Genomic DNA, 21,788 nt, shown 5'->3' with positions numbered 1-21,788 from the left:
ATACTGAGGAGAGCATTGCCTATAATCTAAATATTTCATAAATGAACTGAACCAAGCAGAGAATTTGATCCAAAAAATATAGTTATGTTTAATTTCCTAATTCTTCTCTTGTTATACTTACGTGGTGTTTTCTGAATTGCAAAATCCTCCCACTCCTACTCTTTCACTTGAGCCTGAGTGAGGCCACATTGTAGACACGGCTGGCTCTCTTTAAGCCCTTGAGTACCCTGTAAGAAAGTTGCCACCATCCCTTTTAGATACGAGGAAACTGAGGCAGAGGGAGGTCGGACGGGTATCCAGAGGTGCATGGACTTCAGAGCTTACCGCCAATCAAAGCCCCATTTTGAGGATGTAGTTTCCTTTTTCCATGGACGCACATCTTTGGGAATCATTTGAAATCTATCTTGGATGTAATTGTGTAAATTTTCAGCTGCATGAAAGAGTGGCATTGACTGACCACGTGTAGGTTCCAGGTCTGGGCAGCCCTGACTGCCTGGGGACATTGAGGCAGACTCTCAGCTTCTATGACCTTCACTTTCTCTTCCAATTAAGAGTGGGTGGAATTGAGAAATGCTACAAATTCAAGACTGAGAAATAAACCAATCTGTTGGACCCAATGTCCTCTATTTGCTACACAACTAATTTTTAATTGTTCAAAAATTATCCTTTTCAAGGCATCATCTCTGTACTCTCTTACTTTTGGTGTCAGTATCTTTAGCAACTTATCCTCTCAATGTCATTCTTTGCATTAACATCAAACTGCCAGACAGACCAAGTTTTTAAACTTCTATTTTCTTTACATAATTAGCGTATGTCCATTGTAGAAAAATTGAAATATTAGAATAATAGATAATATAATTTTTTAAAGCACTGGAAATTCAAAAATTCAGTGACAACTACCATTAGTATCTTGATTTAAAATTCAAGACTGATTTCTTTGACAGTCTTCAATAAGATTTTAAATTAATGTGAGTCAAACTACCATTTGGTCTTTACTCCTTTTCCCCTTTATGCATCACATGTATCTTTCTGTAAGAAAAACTGCTTTTTTTGGGGGGGGGGGTGGAGTCTGGCTCTGTCACCCAGGCTGGAGTGCAGTGGCACAATCTTGGCTCACCACAACCTCTGCCTTCCAGGTTCAAGGTATTCTCCTGCCTCAGCCTTCCAAGTAGCTAGGGTAACTGGCACATGCCACCACACCTGGCTAATTTTTCTGTTTTTCTATTCTGGTCTCGAACTCCTGACCTCAAGTAATCCGCCCGCCTTGGTTTCCCAAAGTGCTGGGATTACAGGTGTGAACCACTGCACCTAGCCTGAAGAACTACTTTTCTGTTACCTTATTTTGTTCTGTTACCTTGTCTAGCATTCTACAATTATTATGGGTATACATAATAATGGATTATGGAATAATAGATTATATGGATATACATAATTCTACAGTATTATGGATATACTGAAATATACTTCATCAATTCTCTATTGTAATTTCATAAGTTGGATTTTTAAATTTTACCTTATAAACACGGTTTTAATAACCATTCTTTACTTAAAACCTTTCACACTGTTAATGATTTTCTTAAGATAAATTCACAGTAGAATTTCTTGATTCAAGACTATGTACATTTTGATACTTTTGAGAAGGGCAATATCTTTACAATCCTGCTGCATTTTATGTGTGGTCATATCACTGCATGTCCTCTGCTATTGAAAACACAGCTAACCATCCAATGTTTGAATGGTCTGCCATCACACATAGAAGTGTCATAAATTCAACCTTACGAAAAAACTAATCTCATAGCACAAATTTAGTTTTGTAAAGGCTAAAAATGTATTTCAAAATATCTTCTAAATTCTCATAAACTCAGCTAAAAATCTGACACTTTTTTGTTCTTTTGTTCGTATATAAAATCAATGTATGAAGTACCTACTATGTGCAATACACTGTGTGAGGCAGTGGTGATATGCAAATGATAGAATATGACCCAGCTTTTTAGAAGTCCACCTTTTAGTTGCAGAATCCACGCTTCTATTGAGTCTCTGATACACGGTATGAAAAGTATTATAATATATTTACTTTAAAAATGAAATCTCAGTATGAGCAATTTAATATAGTGACTATTATTGTTTCTGATGTGTAACTCTGAGAATTTCGAGATCCACTACCACTAAAGAAAGCTAGGATTGTGTCCGTTATACTAAACTCCAGAGTGCACTGCAGAAGCATTTCTACCCCATGCCACCTACCCCTAAAAAGAAGCCTTTTTATTGCTTCTTGAATATTTCCAGGAATGGATAGCTTACAACTCAACAAGGCAACTCATTCCATTGTTGGATTGTGTCAAGGGTTTGAATATTATTCAGTTTTATAATAGGCACCTGTTGTTCTTACTTTCAGCCTCTGGAGAGATGCAGACTACGTCTAATTCAATTCAATGTAATGGATATATGTTAAGGATCTACTATGTTCAGAACATGTTCTAGGTTCTATGGGCTAACTTCTATTTCCTAGGACAGTATTTTCAATATTTGATTATAGTTTTTCTAAATATGCAAGTTAACAAGTTCACCCCATTCAAGGAAATTAGATCATTAATATAAGTCTGCTAAATCTCTATAAAGCAATACATTTTGGCCTCAGTTGTTGACCACTTGCACGAGCTAGTTGGAAAGAATTTTATAATCAATCAGGAAGACACAGGCATTTACTCCTCCCACTTCTGTACATATTACCAACAATTTTATTAAAAAGAAAGCAAAAGTCATTTGTCCCACACTATTACTAGTTATGACATGAAAAATCATACCACGTGTATTAGTTCATTCTCACACTGCCATGAAGAAATACCCGATACTTTATAAAGAAAAGAGGTTTAGTTGACTCACAGTTATGCATGGCTGGGGAGGCCTTAGGAAACTTACAATCATGGCAGAAGGCAAAGCCGAAGAAAGGCATCTTCTTCACAGGAAGGAGAAGTGCTGAGCAAAGGGGGAAAAGCCCCTAATAAAACCATCAGATACCGTGAGAATTTACTCACTAACATGAGAACAGCATGGGGTAACCACCCCCGTGATTCAGTTACCTCCCACCAGGTCCATCCCATGACATGTGGGGATTATGGGAACTACAATTTAAGATGAGATTTGGGTGGGGACCCAGCCAAATCATATCACCATGGTTGTGTACATTTGGTGTAAAACAACCCACATCAAAAGCTGGAAAACCTAGTGTGTCCCCTATGGCTGCACCCGAGCAAGCCACCAGCCTTCTCTAAACCTCGGCCACTTCATCAATTAAATGAAGGAATTAGAAATATTTGAGGAGACTTAAATTACAACATTTTATGATGAAATTTTGTGTTTGGGGTTCTGGGCTTTAGATCACAAGGCTCTGGATGCCTCTCATGTTATGGTTTGTTTGGCTGAAGCTTCCTTTCCACCTCCTGATGGGGTCTAACCCTGCTGCAATGCTGCACGCACATGGTCACCCTGCGCACACTTCTGCACTGCAGCCTTGTGCGACAAAGTTGACGTGTGTTACCTGACTTCCTCCTTAAAATAACACTAGGGAAGGAAACACTATCATCCCCATTTTGAGCATGAGAGACCTGAGGCAGAGCGTTATGTAATGTGCACAAAGGCAGATAGAAGAAGTTTAGTTTGGTTTAAAAGGCACCCCATAGCCTCAGCTCCTGATTTCTGTCTTATATAGAACGGGCAGGTGAACGCCTTTACTCCTCCAGATTTTTAACTCCAAATAGTTTCTTGGAGTTGGTTCACTTGGTTGTCTTGGAGATGAGGCCTATTACCAATGCAACTTTGATATGCAAGAAAACAAAGCAATAGCAACAAATCAACAATGCGTAAAGCTGTGAACCATACAACCAGGGTATGTATGCAATGTCTAGTGTTTTGTGGTGGATTCACTAAAATGACCTAATTTGACATCATATAAGTAGGAATAGTATATGCTTGAAATCTTCCTTATAGAAAGAAAAACTTCTCAGAAAATCTAACACTTTCTACTTTAGTCCACAAATGAATTTAGTTGTTCATACATGTTTTCTTAATTTTTCCTTTAATGTTTTCTGACTGATGACACTTATCGTTTATTTCTTTATTTCCTCCTTTTCTAATACCTGATTTTACTACTTCTTATATCCATCTATTTGAAATCCCAGATAATTTTTCTATATCAAAGCTTTCATTTCATTTACCTCTTACCCCATCCTTGACTTTATGCCATGTACTTGTCCTGCTTCTTAAATAGATAAATCACATAAGTACTGTCTGCTGACAAGAGCTTCCTACCTTTCCTAGTTTACATTCTTTGATTATAAGCAGCTAGTGAAAGAAAATCCCAGTGTGCAGTGTTGCCCACTTGAGGGCATATATTAAAAACCCTTATAAACATAGAATGGCAAAATGGAAATAACTCGAAGGCTGACACTCAACCCCAAACTACCCAGCCAACAAACTTGAAGGTAAAGTTGAACTGAGAGGGAAAAGCAACCTGGGTATGGAACAGGTGTTGGTTGACATTTGAGGAATAATATTGATTCCTTCCTTCCTTCTTTCCTTCTTCCTTCCTTCCCTCCCTCCCTCCCTCCTTCCTTCCTTCCTTTCTTCCTTTCTTCCTTCTTTTCTTCTTCTCTCCTCTCTCTCCCTTCCTCCTTCCCTCCCTGTTTCTCTCTTCTTACTCCGCTTTTTTCTTCCTTCCTCCTGGATTCTACCTCTCTTTTTCCTCCCCTCCCCTTCCCTTCCCTCCTCCACCTTTCCCTCTTCCTCCTTCTCCTCCTCTTCTTCTTCTCCTTCTTCTTCCTCTTCCATGTTGAATGGCTGAATCATTATAATAATTCTTTGCCATATAAGAAGGCATTATTGTCCTCCATACTTTGAACTATCATCACAATCAGACATAGCCTTGAAATATAGGAAAAGTGGATACTATTAGCCTGTATATAATCTTAAACCATAAAACCAAGGGAGTTTTGTCCTCTGTACCCAGAACTTCATAGTGGCCTTACAGCATCACAATTGTTAAGACTCTGAGAAGTGGTAAATAGCTGAAACAAAGCTCCATTGAGGAGAGCTCTCCTTTAATTTTAAGCCTCCTCTTAAGTAGTGTGGGGTAAGAGATAACAGCAGAGCTGGTCCAGGGCCTCCCAGATGCCGCTTGCATCTCAGAGACACGGGCTCATGGGGCAGGGAGTACAGAGCCCTAGTACAGGTACCTCCCAGAGCTGGGCAAGGAAGAGCATGGTGAAGAAGTTAGAACAAGAGAAAGAGAGGGGCCTTTTGTTCTTGGTAAGTTCCTGTGTTGTGTTCATCTCCCCTTTAGGTGATGTGGCCTTGGGCTCAAGGGGACACTTTATCCCTTCATAGTTCACCACTGTCCTACTGCTTCCCTTAAGAAGAAATACATGGCATTAAAATATAGTCAGGAAAAATATAACTTTATACATTAGATTTACCACTGAAGTTTAAAGCATAGACTATTTAAAATGTCTACATGATATTACATAATTACTGTTGATTTAAGTATATTAATAGTGTCCTGCCTGTGTTTAAAAATAAAGTTCTAATATGCTAGATATGCACACTGAAACACTGGGAGGCAAAATTATATAATTTCTGGAATTTTCTTCAAAATAATATAGAAATGGTTATCAAATGGGGGTCTAGATAAGTGACAGTGGCCAAACTACATTTTTGTAAATGATGGGTATACGGGCTTATTATACTGTTCTCTTTAAAATTCTCCATACTTAAAAGCTTCAATAAATGCAAAGTTGCGTAACAGTGGCAGAAGAGGGATCCCTATACCATACTGGCAGGAAATCCAGCTTTCTACCACTGTAAGTCTGAGGGCAAATTTTCCTCTCTGCCTCTCAGTTTCATTTTCTGCAAAATGAGGATAACACTAGCCAGGACCTCTTGGAATCATTGTGGAGATCACATGAGTTGCTGTGTGTCACATGTCATACGTACACAACACATGGAGGCCACATTAGTGCCTCGTGCATAGCACACATACGGCCACTACCATTAACTCATAAAAGTAAAAAATTTGTTTTTACTTTCCGCTTTAAATTTCTTAGATTGATAATTGTCACATAGGAAAAAAAGTCTAATTTTGTATATGAAAAGTATTCTAGAATTAATAATTACCTTTTCTATTTTGCAACCAAAAGCAGAAATAACTTAATAATGACTTTTCTGTCACTGTAACATTGGATGGATTTCTAAAGATATTCAAAGACATTATTGTTTTAAATTTTATAGAATAGACTATAGTTCTTTTTCCTTCAAATTAGGGTAGGCTAATTGATTAGGTAGCTTAGCCATAACACTGGTTGTATCATGGATTTTACTTTTTTTTTTATTCTATTGCAAAGGCTAGAAAACTCCATTTTTTTCTATAATTACAATTGTTATATGACCATTTGTAGTTTACCTTTACATAACACCTGAAGGGCAGTAATTTATAGCTGCTTAATCCTGTAATTCTTTCTTTTCCGCACTATTTAAATTCTAACTCATCCCTGTTATAGGAAAGGAACGAGTTGCGGGACTCTGGACAACTTTATTTTCTAAAGAATCCACTTTCACTGATAAACACAGTGAAGGCTGTGGAAACACGAGTGTGTATGTAACTGCGGGTGTTGACTGTTCCCTCCGTTCTGGCCATGGTGCACCTGTGTGTAATCTGTGTTCCCTTCACTCCCATATGGGACAGCCGGTCCACCTGTGGAACCCCGTCATCCTTTACTTGATGGGAGGCAACAGAAGTGGTTCCCACAAGGTAAATGCTTTGTACAAATGCTTGAGCAAATGCTTTGTACAAATCACCCTTGGGTATGAAGGGTGAAAAGATGAGTAAAGATTGAGCATTTTGGAAAATCAAGAATCAATCGGGGCCAGGCGCGGTGGCCTGCCCCTGTAATCCCAGCACTTTGGGAGGCTGAGGCGGGTGGATCATGAGGTCAGGAGATCGAGACCATCCTGGCTAACACGGTGAAACCCTGCCTCTACCAAAAAATACAAAAAACCATTTTATTATTACATTTTCTTGAAATTTCTTTCCAAACATGTCTATCCATTTATCCTCCAAGGCCTGGCTCAATGGCTGCCCAAGGTGACATCCGACCACCAGCACTCTCCAGCTGTGATCCCCACCCCAAGCCAGTGCTCAGGCTCTGGCTGACTCTACCTCACCTGCTCATGCTCCAGGTGCAACACTGCCCTTGTCTCGGTGTGTGGCCATCAGCTTTCCTTGTTCCAGCCCCCTCACAGCACTACACAGGGATCAATACGTGTTTGCTGAGCCTCACAGCTCTCCGAGCGGAGGCTCTGGGGGTCTCATGGAATGACCCCTGGACCAGGTTACAGGCTGGCTTGAGCCAGGCTCTGCCCATGCTTTGGGAGGGCTTCAACACCACTTCTCCTCTATCTTACCGTGGCATGCTTTAAAAGTGCTCTGAAACAGTGAGTGTAAGGAGACATTTTACAAGGTCTACAATTAAGATTCCTATGCCAAGTGATGTTATTAGAAACATAGTTCATTGCAACTGTATAGCTGGAGCTAATACTGCTTATATTAGAAATATGTTTTAAGTACACTATTTCTTCCTTCTCAGCCTACTCCCCTTAGTCGAAGAAATTGCTTTAGATAAAAACAAGTCCAAATCTCCTGAAACAAAATGCTTCTAATACTAGTAAGAGAAGCTAAGAGTGTTCACATAGTATGAGTGATTAAGAATGTCCCTTTATCTGTTTTCCTAAATGTTTTAGGGAAAAAAAATCAGTTTATGTTGTAAGTAAATTCCAGTGACATTTGAGTGCTTTGAATGCACTCCCTCCCCTCCCTCCTTCCCTTCCCTCTTTCCATCCCACCCTCCCTCCCTCCCTTCCTTCCTTCCTTCCTTCTATCCTTCCCTTTCTTTCTTTTCAAAAGTTTCAATTGATATGTAATAGTCGTAAATATTGTGGAGTTATGTGTGATGTTTTCATACATGTACATTACACATGACGTTTTCATACGTGTACGTTACATGTGATGTTTTCCTACATGTACGTTACTTGTGATGCTTTCATGCATGCACGTTACATGTGATGTTTTCATGCGTGTACGTTACATGTGATGTTTTCATGCATGTACATTACATGTGATGTTTTAATACATGTACACAATGTGTAATGATCATATCAGGATATTAGTTAACCATCACCTCAAATATTTCTCTTTTCTGTGTTAGGAACACTACAATTCTTTTTTTCTAGCTATTTTGAAACATGTAGTAATTATTGTTAATTATAATTTCTCTATGATGCCTTTCCTTCCTTCTTTGCGCCTACCTTTCTCCTTTTTGTTTCTTTTTGTACAAATGTATCATATAGATAATTGGGTATCAGTTCTCTATGCTCATTTGAAAAGTATTTTGTTAGTGTTCTGTAAGATCTTTATAGCATTTTTTTTAATTTTAATAATGGAGACAAAATATTTTAAAATACCAAAAAGAATACAAATTCTAATTTCACCCACAGTAATGTTTTATGTAGGTGGATAAAAGCAACACGTTTACGTTACTGCCTCACCTTCAGACCTGCAAATGGCAATTGACTTTTCCGGTGTGTTTCCTTCTTGTAACCCAAATTCCCTCCTTAGTAACCTCTCAGATGTGCAGCACTGCAGCCGTCACAGCTGACTACTGCCTGCTGCTGCAGCCACTCTGAGGCGTGTGGCCCTGTGCACAGCCCCCCTGCCCTGGGGCAGCTGCCTCTGACACTCACTGCAGGTCCAGGCACTGCCTACAGGCCCTGACTGCGCTATGCTCCAAAGGGCTTCCCACCCCCTCCAGACACTGGCTCTGGCTGGGCGATCAGGCCAAAGACTGGTCCTTAGGAGGATTCCTATCTGAGGAGGTAGAACGTTTAAATCTTCCTGGCATGATCCATTTAAAAAGCTACCAAAACTATAGCCCCAATCCTACAGGAACATGATGGGATTTGAGACTGCTCCCTGGCACCCACTTCCCGTATTGGTCTCTGTTGTTTCCAAATGTCTCATTTATCAGGGGTCATTTCTAGATGTGTTTTAATCCTTAAGGAAAATCCCTGTTCTTACTCATTTTGTTTTTCTTCTCACTCACTATTTAGTGTTTTTCTCACTGGCTGAAGGCAGGACCAGGCCCAAAAGGTCCTGCAAGATTAAATAAGCCATTAGTGCCCCAGCAGAGGAACGAGGAGGAGCATTGTCAGGGAAGAGTCCAGAATTGTGGCAGGGGTAGGATACAGCCCGCTGAGGGTATGTGGACACAAGGCCGGCTTCGGCCTCCCTGAGAGATAGCAAGGGGCCCAGAAGGCACAGGCCCCTGAGAGCTCCTGGGACTGACACTGTCCCAGGATCCCTCCACTGCAGGTGGAGAAGGAGCTAGAGTGGAGAGGAGGGAGCCAGGGCCTGCAGGGGTACAGGCAAGGAGCTGGGGCACCAGGGGTGCAGATGGGAGGTGCCTGGAAGCGCTGGAGGTGCAGGGCCAGCGGGATTTCCTGACCCAGTGGTCACGGGGTGTGAGAAAGAAGCATCAAGGGTGACTTCCAAGAGCTCCTCTGAGCAGCCAGTGGAATGAAAGTGTCATTTGCTCAACTAGAAAGACTGGCGGGAAGCCCTTGGAGGGACACCCAGAGATCAGGTTAGACGGGTTCAGCCAAGACGCCTGCTTTTCATCTAATGGAGAAATTCGTAGTTGAACTGGGCTTCGGGAGTTCAGGGAAGAGGCCTGTGCTGGAGATGATGTTGCTCAAGGAGGGGAGGCAGAAGCTGTTGATTTTGTTCCTGTCCAAACTCACCAACATGCACACACTAAAGTGTATTCCCCTGAGAGGCCAGTTTGTTTTGTTTTCTACTCTTTTCTTATAGTTTGGGGTCTGACCATTATATTTTTAAGCAAAGAAATGAGATGGAGAAGTAGCAGTAAAGGGAAGACACCCACTCCTTAGGCAGGTGGCACCTCTGAGAGCACCAGGGCCCAGCAAGGTCTGGGGGAAGATGAGGCCGGGGAGAGCCTGCCGTGGGTGTCCTAGAGGCCCAGAGAACGTGGGAGGTCAGGTGGTGCCAGGAGTGGACGATGACAGGGCTGGAACCCAGCAAGCATTGGGAAGAGAGCTGGGCAATAAGGGTGCCTGTCATCTTCGGCTTCAGGCAGGGCAGGGGGGCATTACTGCAGGTGGCGGGAGTGCTGGGTAGGGCGAGGCCTCGCCAGGACCCAGAGTTCAGGCGGCCATGCAGCCTGTGAGTGCCTAAGATCAACAGGCAGAATGAATCACGAAGACACTTTTCTCAGCCTCTAAATTTCTTTGAATTCTGATTCTCCCTTTGAAGATCTGCCATTCATCCACCCACTTAGTAAAAACACTGCGGCTATGGGCTGAACTCTGAGTCCCTCCAGAATTCATACGCTGAAACCTCAAACCCAAGCAGGCGGTTGGGGGTGGAATGAGGTCATGGGCATGGCATCCTTGTCCAGGGAGCTGGCATTTTTGTGAGCGAAGCCAGAGTGAGGACAGGGTGAGTGTGGCCATTTGACAGCCAGGACGCAGGCCCTCGCTAGAAACCAAACTTTCTGGCTTCTTGATGTTGCACTTCCTCCTTCTAAAACTGTGAGGAAATGATTTCTGTTGTTTAAACACCCGGCCTATGGCACTTTGTATGGCAGCCCCAGCTGACTCCCAGAACCACCAGATGACCTCAGCACCTTTGCTCAGAGAGGCCATCTGGCCAACAGGGAACTCCTGTTAGTTCCCTCTAGGAGACGTGAAGACATTTCTGCCTTTAAAGACAAACTGAGACCTGCAGCATAAATTCCTCCCATTCGAGTGGGGTGGGAGCTTTGTAAGCCATCCTGTATCAATCGCATCATGGCTGACATGTGTGAACGTTGTTTTAAGAATGCAAGAATTGTCTTTCATTAACTGGAATAAACAAAACGAGAGAGCTCCATAGAGCCTTCTTCAAGTGGGTGTTCTTGGACTATGTGGATAACTAAGCTATTACGCCTGGGGTCGGCAGGGAGCTCCTCAAATTCTAATTTAAAAATCCATATTGTTGGCATTGTGTCCATTTGTGACCTGCCCAGACTGTTGAAACAGAGAAAAACAAAAGGGTCACTTGTCAATTCCTTGCTAGATGTCAGGACCCTTCACTGCAGACATGATTCATGGTGAGAAACCATAACCACAGGTGTACACGTGCAGACACGGGACCTCTCGAGCCAGCACAGGCTGCGGAGTGCTCCCTGGAAGCAGGAAGCGAGGAACGCGCAGCCACCTCCTTGACACGGGTAAGGAGTTTGTACATTCTGACATAATAAACTCCACAACATGACCAGGAAGGGAAGAGAAATGAAACAGGAGTCAATGTCAGCTGATTTTTAAAGAGGAAGGTCATGATGAGCAGGATGCTTGGCACTGCTTGGCTCATTCTCGGTGACATCTCTGCAGCCTCAAACTGGCTGGGAGGGGGCGCGGCGTCTGGACTGAGCTGGGACAGGAGCACCAGGGCAGGCAGAGACTGTGCTGTACTTTCTTTATTAACTACTTTCGCTTGATTATGTATTGTCCTTAATGTCCTTTTATGGCTATACTTAAAGAATCCCTGAATACATGGAGTACCAATTAGGGAGATTGGCTGTAATTTTTTCATTGCTTGTGTGTCATTTTTTTGGGCAAATCTCAAGTGTAACAGACCTCTGATTAAGTGACAGATCATTCCCTTCTCTCCCTCTTCATCCATCCCTCTATCTGGCACATGGTAGAGACTCACAGATAGATTTGCAAAGGGGATAAATTATTTCGTGTGAATGTACAAGACACCAAGCTAATAACTAAAGGAATGTGATGAGGCAGATGCAGGCAGCTCTCAGTCCATTGCTGTCTACAAACATTGTGTGAGGCTGCCCAGGCTGCTGCAACAAGGCATCAGTGACCAGACGGCTTAAACAACAGGCATCATTTCTCATAGTTCTGGAGGCTCGGAAGTCCAGATTAAGGTGTCTCCACATCTGGTATCTGGCGAGGGCTCCCTTCCTGGGTTGCAGACAATCTCCTCTGGCTGCATCCTCACAAGGTGAAGACGCAGAGCTGCCTCCCTCTTCCTCTTCCTTCTTCAAAGGACTCCAGTCCCTTCATGAAGACTCCACCCTCGTGACCTAATGACTCCCCACATGCTCCACCCCCTGACACCATCACATCCGGGCTCAAGACATGAACGGTGGAGAGACACAATCATTAGTCCACAGCCCGTGTGCCTATGTTGTATATGTGATTTCTAATATTAGATCAGAAGTCACGAAGAGCTTTGGAGGCAGAGATAAAGGACTGTATGCTTTGGGCATAGCAAGAGATAATTCTGGCTGGGAGAATCAAAGAGGATTGAATTTATGCAAATGGACCCACAGTGATTCTGCCTTCTTGATTGGAGGAAAGACATTCAGGCAGAAGGCACTACAGAGAAGAAAAGGATCAAGATGTTAAGCAAGACGTGAGAGCCTTGATACCAGGCTGAGCTGTGAGGACTTGCCGGGGTGCACAAATCCAGGGGCTACTGGAGATTACTGGGCTCACGGATGGCAGATGGCACTTGGCTCCCAAAGGTGAATCTGTTGGGAATCTCTATGGCAGCTTGGAGGGAAGAGCATGTGGAGAGAATGCAAGGCAGAAGTAGAATGGGAGTGAAGGGAACGAGGCTAGCAGCAATGACCTGAAAGCTGCCTGCATATAAAGCACAGGTTACCTCCTGTAACCTTCACAACCTTCATGAGATAGGAAGTGTGCCCCTGTTTTGTAAGAGAGCAAAGACACTGAAAGGTGCTATTGCAGTGCTGCTCAGAATGTGGGCTGCAGCCGAGCAGGGCCACAAGCTCTTTGTAACCCACCATGTCCAGATAAGCGCACAGTCTGAGAATACAGAAGCTTCTGTAACAATTTGACCTTAATATAAATTCAAGGGCATGGTCATTTCAAAAAAGCATTGTAAGGTATCTTATAGAACAATTAGTCTAAAATAAGTGTGTGGGAATCTTTAAAAATCCTCACCCTTTACCTCCAGATAATTTAGAAAGTGTTGAGCGATAGATGGCCTTGGGAGGCCCTGATCACTGAGCTCCAGCCCAGGCCTGTGTGCACCCCACACGCAGGAGACTGGGCTGATGAAAGAGACACACGGCTACAAATCTACACGCTGCCCCAAATGCTTGGGTGCACCATATAATAATGTCCGCAAAGAGACACCTGCTCAGGTGTGCACTAAAACACGAGTTAATCAAAGTGGCATTTCTATTTGCCTTGTGAATGGGTAATTTGGGGTTTTTCCCTCTTCCCTACAGATTTATCTTCATATTAATATTTTACTTAGGCTAATAAGTAAATGAGTTTGAATTCCCTAAACATATCATTCTTGATTTCGAGGCAGGGATGTTGTTAAGGTTCTGCAAACGGAAGGCAGCCCAGGGTTGACAACTGCCGCGGGTTATCTCCAAGCCGGAAACACACACCAGTGAGAGCAGCTTGTTATATGTTGGAAATTAACGAAAAAGGGAGTTCCTCTTGCCGATTTCCTGGCATGGTTTTCCAGTTGAACTTTCTTACCATTGATTTCCATTTGTGAGTTTATTACTCAGGACAAAAAAGTTTTCAAACGTTTTTTCTGATTGTTTAATGTTAAACAGCAACTTTTATTATACATATTACTATTTTTAGGATAAGAAATTTATGAATAATTTTCATAGGCTATTTGTGGTCTAAATGTGGAAAAATTGACCTTAAAATAAAATATTTTGCGTTTTCATCATAGCTGTTTCCTACTTTACATGTCTTCTCTCTTTTCCACTACGTTCCCCCATATTGATGTGCAAATTTACAAAGAATGACGCCACTCATCTCACTGATTCTTAAGAGTAAAATGTGTGAAAAGTAAATTTCTGTACTATAGAGGTAAATTACTTTATTATTTCCATACTTTTTATTAGCCCTCATGCCTAGTTAACAATGACAGAAAACCTTATTGATTATTTACGACTCAGGAAATAAGTCCTTCTATCCAAAGTCGACAAATACATGCATCAAATGGATGTGGGCTGGCGTGGAACTGGAAAATGGCCTTGTTTTAAACTCTATCTTATCTTATAAGTCTCTTTCTAGCATTTTGGAATTCCCATCTGCTATCTCCCCAAATCTCATCGTTTATTAATACTGATTAGAGAGTAAATCTTCAATGAATGTTGAAGTTAGACATGCAAAGTGGGTATTGGATGCATGACCTTAAAGGAACTTGAATGATGTGGGAGCTTCGGATGTGGTTCTGAAGCCTCTGTCCGTGGTTTTTTTCTTATTTGACATACTTGCCTTAAGAGTAGTGTCCATTCCATGATTTTAACTCTCATTTTCACAGCCAAATTTCACATCCCTGACTGTAGCTTGACAGAATCCAGGCACCTCCTTGCCAGATATTTCTCCTTTGATGCCCTGGGCTCCTTGAGCTCAGCACACCCTGACCACACTGGGTCTCTTCTTTTGTCTGAGTTCATGCTAGCTGCGTTGCACCTTCCCCCTTCGGCCCACCAAGAGGTGAACTGCAGGGCAACCTCGGCCTCCCCTGTGCCCTTCTCCTAAAATCCAGCCATTTAGGAAATCCTGTTGCTTCCATCTGGGGCATTTTTTTCTGTCCATTCCTTTATTAGGTTTCATCCTCCTCGTTTCCCCCAATATGGTCTATCCCCACATCTGCTTCTTATACAGCTTCCAATTTTCTTTCTAGAACAGACTAAAGTGTGCACTTTGACTCCTTCATGTGGGTTTCACTCAGCTCCGCTTTTTACCTGTTTGGGGGTCTTTGGAATTCACTCAACCTCTCTGAGTTTCAGTTTCCCCATGGAAGTAAGGGCGAGGCCCCTGTGCATGAACCTCCTGTGAGGGCAAGGGGGACTGTGAGGCAAAAGCCTGCCCCATGTGTCATCTGTGAGGCAGCAGCTAGTGCAGGGCCGTTGCTCCTCTTCTCAAACACTCTTCTCAGACTTCGTGTTTCGGGGTACCATTTGCCCAGACATCAGCTGCTTGCAGGTGGGCCCTGCCCCTTTGGCATCTGCATACTTTCTATTTGCCTCCTTCCTTGGCTCAGTTTCCCCACCTGGCTCATTCTGGTTCACCATGGCCATAGGACCCATCCTCCTGTGCTGAAGCACGCTCCATGTGCTCCCTGGCTTGCTGGCTGTATTAGTCTGTTCTTGTGCTGCTAACGAAGACACTCGAGACTGGGTAATTTATAAAGGAAAGAGGTTTAATGGACTCACAGCTCCACGTAGGAGGCCTCACAATCATGGTGGAAGGCAAGGGAGAAGCAAAGTCACATCTTATATGGCAGCACACAAGAGAGAAGGAAAGGCAAGCAAAAGCAGAAAGCCCTTATAAAACCGTGAGATCTCGTGAGACGTATTCACGACCATGAGAACAGTATGGGGGAATCCGTCCCCATGATTCAAGTATCTCCCACTGGGTCCCTCCCGCAACATGTGGGAATGATGGGAGCTACAATTCAAGATGAGATTTGGGTGGGGACACAGCCACACCATATCACCATTTTCCCTCCTTCCTTTAACCACACCCTGGCCCACTCCCTGTTCCTATGCCATCCTAAATATCCTAACTGGTTCCAGCCAGGGTAACGGTAGCTCATGGAGCCACTGCGAAATGCTGTGGTCCCTTACCCCACCCCATCCCCATCAATATCTTTGCTACTTTGGACCTTTGTGTCTTCCAGACAAACCCAGAAAAGCCCTTTTGGGACTTAGGCACTCCCATCCTCACTGCATAGTTTGTGTAAATATTGAGGTCTTATCATGTGAAACCAGCCACTGCTCCTGATGCAAATGCCATCCGTTTCTATTGCACGTGGAATGAATGTTCCCAAGGGGAGCAGTGTTATATTTTGGGCAAGGCAGGGGCAGTGAAGCCTGGTAGATCTTAGCTACAAGCCTTGCTGTGCCATGAGTGAATTTGGAGCTGCATGGAGTTACTTGACTTCCTTGAGAATCACCTTATGAACCTATAAAATGGAGATAATACTAGAGCCTGCCTCGCAGAGTCATTGTGAAGGCTGAATGAGGTCCTACTTGTGAAACTCTCAGAATGTCTCCTGGGGCATCCGCAGGCTGTGGAGGGCTGCGCTGCATTTGCCCCGCTGCTGGCTGCCCACGCAGACTGCACCTGGAGCTGTTCTGTTTCTAACCTCTATGGGAGGCTGAGCCACCTCCAGGCCCTCTCAGCATTGCTTAGAAAACCTCTCCCCAGGCAGCAACTTCACAGCTCGTAGCCTTCAGTGTTTTCCTCCCTCCATCCATGCCTCCTTAGGGCCCCAGATCCCACCAGCCTCAAGGCTCTGCCCTTTGTTTCCATCGTTGTCATTGTCAAATGTAAATGTCTCCATTACTTGCTACGTACCTTGAACTGATCTTCATGTATTTGGATTATTGAACTTCACGCTTACCACAACCATATAAAATAAAATATCCATATTTTATAGACAAGGAAACATTACCAAAAGATTAAATACTTTTTCTCACGGTCACAGCCTCAAGGCCCATGCCCTTAAACAATGAAGTTCTTCCCATGTGGCGGGTGCACCATCCAACATCATCCAAACTCCCAATTAGACTCGGGAGGAAGGCCCGCCTGGGTCCCCTCTGTACTCACCGTCTAGCTCGCACTGTGTTCTCTTTCATATGCCACTGGCTGCAGCTTTTTGAGCTCAAGAACTCGCACTTATTAAAATAATAAAGTTACCATTTATTAAATATTTTTTTGTATCAGGCTATGTACCAAGTGTTTCATTTACATAATCTTATTTAACTCTAATGACAACCTTAAAATGTAGATGTCATTATTATCATTTACGAAAATAAAAAACAAAAGATGGGCCAAGCGCGGTGACTCAAGCCTGTAATCCCAGCACTTTGGGAAGCCGAAGCCAGTGGATCACCTGAGGTTAGGTGTTCGAGACCAGCCTGGCCAACCCCGTCTCTACTAAAATTACAAAAAATTAGCCAGGCGTGGTGGTGCCCGCCTGTAATCCCAGCTACTTGGGACACTGAGGCAGGAAAATTGTTTGAACCCATGAGGCAGAGGTTGCAGTGAGCCAATATCACACCACTGCACTCCAGGTTGGGTGACAAGAGCAAAACTCCGTCTCAAAAAAAAAAAAAAAAAAGTTTAAAAAGACTGAATTTTAGTTGCCCAAGATGTTCTCACCAGTAAGTTATAAAGCAGGAATTTGAACCCAGATCTGGCTGCCTCCAAATATTGTGCTTTTACTTACTCACTCCTTTTCTCGGCTTTGCATCCCCTTTAACATTCGTTCTGGTATTTTGCCATGAGAAGTGCTTTAAAAAAAAAGTTGCTGAATGGATTTGGGTCCACTGGGTTTTGCTGTTGCGTAATTCTCCTAGAGGAGTGCTGAATTCCTCTAGACATCTGTATGATTCATTATCGCTTGGACTCAACTTCAGCACTGACCTTTCATTGACGTTCCAGTCTTAGTTTCACGGTGTGTAGCCCGGTGTGCTGGGACTGTGTGCATCCTCAGCCCACAGGAGTGGGCACACTCAGCCGAGCACCATGGCCCTGAGCAGCTTGGGCCTGCATTGCACAGAACCTCAAGTTAAGTCCATCGAAGGCAACCCCACCAGAATTAGTACCTTACTGCTCTCCTCAGTTGATTCAGATTATTAGGTTGTATGAATACTTCACTATGACCTAGTTTTTAACTTTCATTCCTATATAAAGTAACTTATGAAGTATGATTTTTTGTGAATTTGGGTATCAGTCTGGGATTTTTTGGGGGGTTAGGATTTGGGGAGTAATCAGAGCATGCTATTTCTACTGCTGTCATGAGGTACTGTACACACACGAATAAAGAAAAAGGCATCAGACCCAGGGCCTTTTACGGCTCCAGGCTGGGCTGCGGATTAGTGGAAAGCAGAGACTCTAAGTCTCAGGAGATGCGCAGTCCTTGGCAGCATGAGCTAGAGACCCAGAAATGCAGAACAAGTGGATGGTGTTAAAACCGCCAGGCTTAATTCAGATGTGCTGGGAGGAACCTGGGCTTCAGGGTCAGTTGAGTCTAGGTTCAAATTCTAACCCTGCTGCCATGGATGTCTGGCCCAGCAAGTTAACTTTCCTAAGACCCAATTTTTTAAAGTGAGAAACACACATATAAAAGTCACCTCGTAAAATTGCTGCAAGGATGAAATCACATAGGGAACCCAAGATGTAAACATCATGCTTGGCATACAGCAAACAGGTATAGTCAGGGTCCTGAAAGGTCTAGTCATGAACAAGAGGCCAAAGTCATATGAGGATGAACTCGGCCAGAGGGGAAAAGGGCCTCTTCTGTGCCACCTGCCAGGATCCTGGGGGCACGAGCTGCATCAGCTGACAGGTACTGTAAGTAAAGGCAGAGGAGGGCACTAGCAACAGGCTCTCCTGCAAACCCCAGCACCAGTTATGATCTGTTAGTCCCTTGCTTTGCTTGGTATCTGTGTGCAAAGGGCCTTTTTAGGAATATAGTTCACACTCACATCCGAAAGGTCGTCTGCGCCACACGGTTCAGGCATTTATTGATTTATGCGTCGGAATGGTTTCTGTCATCAGGCAGCACGCTCTGTGACCGGGGTTTGCATATGTGCAGCACCCCTTGTTTCTGGGATGTAGGTAGAGGGCGTCGTTTACCCTGGAGCTGGGAGGTGATTGGCTCTCCTCACTCCTCCCAGTAGGGTTCTCCTTCTGTTCCATTTTCAAAGTGATTATAAATGCACGACTTTCACAAATGCTGAAACAAGACTGTTCACGGGAATCCTAATCAATTAATTCATCAAAAAAGGAAGTTGCATGTTGTCATTCAGGGAAGAATTAAATTTGACTACTTTCTCCAAGGGCAATGATAGTTCTCATTTAAAAGTTATTAGTTTCAATGTGTTTTATATCTGGAAATTTTGTTTGTGTCTTTTGCCCTGCCTTTTGGGAAAAATATTTTATATGTTCACTTTATGCTATTTTGTTTCCTTCATTGAAGACCTAGATGTTTATTACCTGTGATATATATATATAATTTATATATATAATTTGTATATATATAAATATATATGTAATTTGTGTGTGTGTGTGTGTGTATACACACACACACACATATATATTTGTGCCTCTCACCTGGGGTAAAAACATCAAAATTCTTTCCAAGTAAATCACTGTTCATAACATAATCTATGAAGGAAAAATGCTGTGCATTGAAACACGTGCCTTTATTTGGAATTGTGCAGAAGTCATTTGGACTTTGGGTGGGCTAGAAAAGCTCCAACCAGCTGCAAAGACAGGTCAGATGTTGTGGCTGCAGGAATCATAATTATTTGTGAAAGTATTTTGCTTGACGGGATATTACGGCAAAATTATTTTATAAATAATTCCAGAAAGAGAACTGAGGAAATAGATAAAACACACATTCATTCCTTCATTATTCTTCCCCCAAAGTTGATTATTTACTTATTTCACAAATATTCATTCAGTGCCTGTACTATGTCAGACACTATTCTAGCTGTTGGGATTCAACAGTGGAAAAACTTTAAAAACACACAAAACTCCAGACTCCAGAAGCTGTGTTAAGGCATGTCTGACTGCATCCATGGATCATAGAATGTCCGTGACTCAGCTTTGAGTTGGGTTCCTTTTATCATGTACTTTTTAAATTTAATAGTACCCTTTTGGGGAACATTAAGCATTAAAGTTTTATCTCATTCCAACAATTTGTTTCCCTGTGTATGTTTTAAATTTATTTTTATTCTTTTAAGAAATGAAGGATGTTCCTAGTGCATGTCCTTCTTCCTGACTGGCTCCAGAAAACGTTATAATAATCAAGAGCATAAATTCCCTGACTTAGGTTTTACTTTCAGTCTTCATTTACCAGAAGTACATAATCATTAAGCCACTGCCTAATATTTTAATGGTCTGAAGATCTCCACAAATCCATTTGTAGAAGTTGTGTATCTGCACAACTCTCTTACTTACTTCTTTTTAACTTCTAACATAAATGTGTTTTTTGCCAAATTCTGCTATTTGCCTCATTAGCCAAATCTTAACATCTCACCAGCCAACTCCCTATTGACAGGAGTTTTGAGGACTTGGCAATGGAAGATAATTCTGTTTCCTACCTAACGGTGGGAGGACTAATGCTGTGACTCTCCCGGGGGTTTGTTAATTATCTTCTTAGTTCCATTCAAATAATTTTGTGTCTATTTAACATTAGTAGATGATATAGTTATGTTCCTAATTTATAATATTCTTTCTTCATTTCCGATTTGTCTAAAAGACTGTAATCAGATTTATGATGCAAATGAACTACAGTATCAAAAGACATAGTGTATAAGTGCAATAGAAATGTAGTTTTCTGTTTTGACTTGATGGTAAGAAAAACCAAATGCAAAGAAATTGTGAAACAAAAAAGTTGGAGATTCTATTGTAGACACATTGTGGAAACACACACACACAAACACACACACACACACACACACACACACACACACACACCCCAACAGGGAGGAAAGGCCGTAGGGTGAGTTGAGTGTGGGGCAATGGACTGAGGCAAATGTTGCCTAACCAAGACTTCCTGAGACAGGATTTGGTGGTGCCCAATCTCTGAGTAATCTGATAAGTAACACCGTAACAGGATCAAGGATAGGCTCCTGAGAGTAGTATGTTTTAGAATCTGGCAGAATTTCCCAAGAGAAATGCTAGGAGCATTGTCCTGGAAGACCTTACCATGACAACAAAACAGACAAATCATCCCCCTCCTCACCGGGCCTCCTCACCTCACCCAGGAGCAGCCCGCTGAGTGTCCGATTCTGAAGACACCCTGCAGATGATTGTGCCACATGGGCTAGGAAATATATTTCCATTGCAAAGAGAAAAATAATAAAACTAAAGGAAATCTGGGGAAAATTCTTTTAGGGAATTTTAATAAAGCAGAGTCTTGGTATAATATAACAAAAATTAATAAATTGCCAGCAAAGTAAGCTTCTGTGAGATAGAAAAAAGTATGTAAAACAGAAAAGGTAGAAAGAAAGAAATTCCAAAGTTCCTCCAGCAGGATACAGATGACTTAGGCTGAAGTAGTTCTGCTATCAGCCTTGCAAAATTAGAAGTGTGAATGATTCTGGAAGTTGTGAAATCGTAACTCACAAGCACGGCATTCAGTTTCTGGTTTGTCGCTATGATTCTTCAATCAAACCTGTCATTTTCACTTGAGATACAGTAAAAATTCTTAGAGGTGTTATGCAATAATGGGCACTGAAGTCTGTGTATGCCTTTACAATTTCAAAGTTCTATTCACAAACCTTTTCTCATTTGATCCTCAGGAAAATTTTGTCAAGTTTTTTTACTCCAATACCCACTTCACAGATGGGGTCACGGAGGCGCAGACTGCTTTAGCCAATAATTTTTCAGCATCACATGTCAGTTGCGGGAAGCCAGGTGTAAAATCTCGTCACGCATCGTGAATCCTGTTTCTCTCTGTAATGTCGTCTCCATGCTTCGCGAGTGGATCTGAAAACATGAAGGAATGGCGTGGATACTCTGGTCTTGTTTAGAAGGAGCCAGGCCGTGCTGATGTCATGACATGTGTGACATGAGCCCCTGCTCGTTGTCAGAGCCTGGGCTGGGGAGGCTGTGGTGGAGGAGCCATGTGAAGGAGCTTG

General features: G+C 42.6%; 1 protein-coding gene across 22 annotated transcripts in view; it reads left to right on the top strand.

Moving 5' to 3' along the window:
* Positions 1-21,788, top strand: part of MYT1L (myelin transcription factor 1 like) — a 529,284-nt gene that overhangs the window by 46,372 nt on the left and 461,124 nt on the right. The gene's annotated exons all lie outside the window — the stretch shown is intronic.

This window comes from Chlorocebus sabaeus, chromosome 14 (assembly GCF_047675955.1).
Source record: "Chlorocebus sabaeus isolate Y175 chromosome 14, mChlSab1.0.hap1, whole genome shotgun sequence".
Taxonomy (NCBI): domain Eukaryota; kingdom Metazoa; phylum Chordata; class Mammalia; order Primates; family Cercopithecidae; genus Chlorocebus; species Chlorocebus sabaeus.
This window is presented reverse-complemented; position numbering and strand designations above follow the sequence as displayed.